General features: G+C 37.3%; 1 long non-coding RNA gene across 1 annotated transcript; it reads right to left on the bottom strand.

Moving 5' to 3' along the window:
• Positions 1 to 1686: 1686 nt before the first annotated feature.
• On the bottom strand, positions 1687 to 2740 carry LOC140754383 (uncharacterized). The gene is made up of 2 exons (XR_012103651.1): positions 2044 to 2740; positions 1687 to 1948 (listed from the first exon to the last, which is right to left on the bottom strand). It is a non-coding gene; the product is annotated as an uncharacterized LOC140754383 (long non-coding RNA).
• Positions 2741 to 4388: the final 1648 nt, after the last annotated feature.

Here is a 4388-nt window from a genome sequence, read left to right as displayed (position 1 = left end):
ATCACATACACATGAGGTGGTAGCACCCTTTGTTTTTTTTTTTTTTTTTTTGATTTTTTTTTATACAATATATGAGTAGCAGACGAGCATGCAGTCCACCTGATGGTAAGTGGCTACTGCCGCTCATGGACATCTGTAATCAACCCCAGATAGGATTAGATATTCCTGCCTGAGGTCGGCCACAGATGCGCCGCTACCTCTGAGGACTAAGCTGGAACTCCTCGGAAAAGTCTGTCTCCCTTACCACACCCTTCAAACCGGAACACAGCAGAGCCTAACACTGCTGTTATTAGGCAGAAATAGGTGTGGCGGTGGTGCCGCCGCAGTCGAACCTCAAAGGGTTCTACCACCTTCAAACCTTTGTGGTTCGACTCCGGCGAGACCACCGCTACTACTAGCAGTGTTAAACGGTACTGTGTTTTGGTTTGAAGGGTGTGGTAAGGGAGACATACTTTTCCGAGGCGTCCCAGCTTAGTCCACAGGGGTAGCGGCGCACCTGTGGCCGACCTCAGGTAGGAATATCCAATCCTATCTGGGGTTGATTACAGATGTCCATGGGCGGCAGTAGCCACGTACCATCAGGTGGACTGCATGCTCGTCTGCTACTCCTATTATTTGGATTCAACTATAAAACTTGGCAAATATTAAACTAATCTAAGCTCAAAACATACAAGCCACAAGTAATTACTTCGAAACGTACCTGAATTTATTAGCAACTAATTTTAAATAAAGCAATTACTGAACAAAACTGTGCTTATTATGCAGAGCCTGCAACGCCTCGTTATCTTGCCTTACGCTCTGCACATAATTCCATTTGCATATTTAATATCGCTCACAGAAACAAGAAATTTCTAGACTTGTAATAAACGGAGGCATCTTGCGAAATGGGTACCTACTAGGAAAAAAATAATTGCTTTTTATGTAATAGAAGATCAAACGCATTAGATGTAAAATGGCCCATGAATATCTATAATACAATTAGAACACGAACGCTCAAGAAAAATGTATGATCTATTTATCATGTATTGTTACTCCTAATTATTATGTTATATTAGTATCGTAACATCTAAAGAAGTGAATCTGCTTTACCAGACGTTTTAGGTTTCAAAATTGCTATCTTTTCCAATGTATTTGAGGAATGCTTAACCATTCACAAAGGTACCAATAAGCAGAAGCTGCTTTCAGCTGTGGGCCTGGAAACGCTGGTGAATGAACTAAACCTTACCCTTAAAGTACAAAGGAGATGTTTCAAAATGTATGGGCTCCCGGCCACCTTTTGTACACTATACTAAAAACTAAAAAAACATGCAAAGAACAATTCGTAGGGGTTTATTTTCTTCAAATCATGTTCATTTAATTGTTAAAAAACAATAATTTACACTTAAACTTGCAACACAATAGTGGAAAAACATCATGGCGGTAGTGATTACCGTAATAATGTCATCTGTCATTCTATTTTAACTTTACTATATACATTATATACGTTTTTATACATTTTTTACGCGAATAGGCGTAGATATATAAATATTGTATTGTATGTATTGAGAAACAATGCCTATATTTGATAAACATTAATTATATTTACTTTCATAAATCTTGACTAAAAACAAACATACCAAAATATGTACTTCTATACCAATTTATTTTAGTTAAAACATTTAAGTGTGTAAATAAAACAACTTTAAGTACACATTTGATAATATTTTACTTATTCTTCACTTAGATACATTATTTATTCATTTTCAATATCTTCCCTTATCCATATTTTCATCCAATCATGTAGCAAGTTCTGTAATATCCTGTGACGAGCTCAGCCCAAACATCAAACAATGGTCATAATGTGAGCGCAACTACCTACGAGTACGGTTCGTTGCCCAGCGATGCAGTTGCAATAATAACTGATTATTTTGTCATCCCAAGAATGTCCTTGCCTTGCTAATGCAATTATCTAAAAAAAGAGAAATGTAAAAAGATTAACTTCTCTAGTTTAAAATTATTAACGATTATTTCACGATTAATACAACTAACTGATGTACAATTTACCTGATGATGTTGAATCCTTGTCAACGCAATCCACAGCCATCGCACGAAAATCTCAAGAGTCCATAAAACATAAGCTGGGAAAACAAGTGAGGTAGAATCAGTCCAAAATCGTAAGCAGCACAGAGCAGAAAACATATTCAGGATTAAAATTGAATCTTCTCACCAGTACATATTGATTCAACGTTTACATTGGAGTCCACTATTATTATATAATATGTATATATCCACTTTACACATATCAAATTGACAACTTCTTCTTTTTTAATTTGACATGTCACTTACATCTATAAAACCAGATACTATTTAAAAGGTGGTTTTGTTATAATTATTATAAATTATAATTAATTAAATTCAGAAATAATAACGGGATACCCAAAACAAAAGCCAGGTTGTAAAGTATTAAGGTAACAATAACTTTACGACAAAAACAGCGAAATACAGAATTACCGACATCCAAAGAGTATAGTAACCTATGTGTGGGGTACACATAGGTTACCTGACCGACATCGACAGTTTTGAAAACTTGACATGACAGTATTCCGCCATATTTAATATTTCAATGAGGAATGCTTATTTTAAATATTTTTAAACTGGAATACTTAAGGTTATCAAAATATATGTGTATTTTTCTTCAATTATACAAATTAATCGTGTTTTTTAGATATAGTGTACATGAGATGGCCGAAAATGAAACATCTCCTTTACCTATTTATACACATTTGACTACATTGCGAGGACGTACTCGAAGCGTAATTGCATTACATTCCACGACCGAGAAAGTTCTCTGTACCTACCGTCTATCTATCGACACACAGCAAACACTATCCACTTACAAGCAGAAAGTACCGTTACCATGTGTAGAAGTTTACACAAACTACTATGTTATATTGTGCCCGTTATTATTATACATTTAGATAGGTTAAGTATTAGTTACGAGCGTTAAGCTATATAAATTATTTTGTGACAAACGTTGATTATAATTTTTTTTTTCAGTGCAAAGGTACAGGGTGTAAGAAATGGGACACACTTTGGTAAATAAAAAATATAGTGGTGCACTTTGTAAATCATTTGTTTTATTTAAAGGAAAGTCCTTTCAACACACCAAACTTGATAATAAATTTTATTAAAACTGTTGTGCGGTCCAGCTCGAAGCCCAAACCGCAGGGGTGTGGGAATTCTACTTCCGGCTCGAAGGCCAAAAAGTATTGTGCGGTCCAGCTCGAAGGCCAGACCGCGAGGTGTGTAGGTATACGGGCACAGCCACGCAATCCCACGGGAGGATATAAGTAGACTGTATAGTGTGAGAGGTATGACCCAATCCTCGTCCCAGTAGATGAGTAGAAAAACCACCAACCTTGCCTTCCAAGTCTATCTGCGGTCTCGAATCGTGACAGGAGGGACGCGCACGGCGCTTTCACGGGGCTCGAGGAAGCAAGCACGGCCTGATCTTCCCAAGGAGTAGTCTCTGCACACGCGGCACAAGGGTAATCCACTTGGAAAGGAGCAGCAAGAACGTGTACGTGCCCTACAGAACGTCTGTAGGCTCCCGCCGAGCGCAAGACGACGACTTGTCGCACGAAGCGACATTGGCGAGACAACTCTGGCGGATATTTTGCTTCTACCCACGTACAGTTGACAAAGATTGAACAATTGTACTTTAGTATTTTTTATTTTTTTTAACTGTAATATGTTCACCTATTACTGTTTCACTATTGGGCACAGTCCTCTCAGAGTGACAAGGATTTCAGCCATAGCCAACAATGCAAATTTTTAGACTTCACATACCCTTTATTTTTTTTTTAAATTCTCAGGTGTGTTTTTATTCTCAGGTTTACTTACAATATTTTCCTTCACCGTTACAACAAGTGATTCATTTCCAATACACACATAATGTAAGTAATCTGGTGAAACTAACAAGAACATTATACCACCACCATATAAAGAAACCCCTTACAAGTTGGGTTTAACCCTTAAGTCGTTGAACATGCCGCCACTTCCTATCTGCGGTTTGTGGGGAACATCCGCTTCCGGCGCATTGCGAGCCTTATATTAAGTTCTGAGAAACCTTCCCTTACTGTTTATATTTACATCAAGGAAATCGATAAACTTAACCGTAAATCTAAGAATAGAAATTCTTACCTTAAATAGCATTTATCTAAATAACTTTTACTTATAAGAACAAGCATGTAGTTCACTGTTTTATAATATAAGAGTAGCTGACAAGCACGCAATCCACCTGATGGTAAATGGCTACGGCCGCCCATATACGCCTATATTCAATCCTAGATAAGATTGAAATCCTATTTAGGTCGGCCACAGATATATACCTCCACCTGAGCACTAGT

The sequence above is a fragment of the Epargyreus clarus genome, unplaced genomic scaffold (genome assembly GCF_041222505.1).
Source record: "Epargyreus clarus isolate Ecla_fem2 unplaced genomic scaffold, WU_Ecla_fem_2.2 ptg000029l, whole genome shotgun sequence".
NCBI classification, from domain to species: domain Eukaryota; kingdom Metazoa; phylum Arthropoda; class Insecta; order Lepidoptera; family Hesperiidae; genus Epargyreus; species Epargyreus clarus.
The sequence above is the reverse complement of the archived record's forward strand: the minus strand, read 5'-3'. Positions and strand labels throughout refer to the sequence as shown.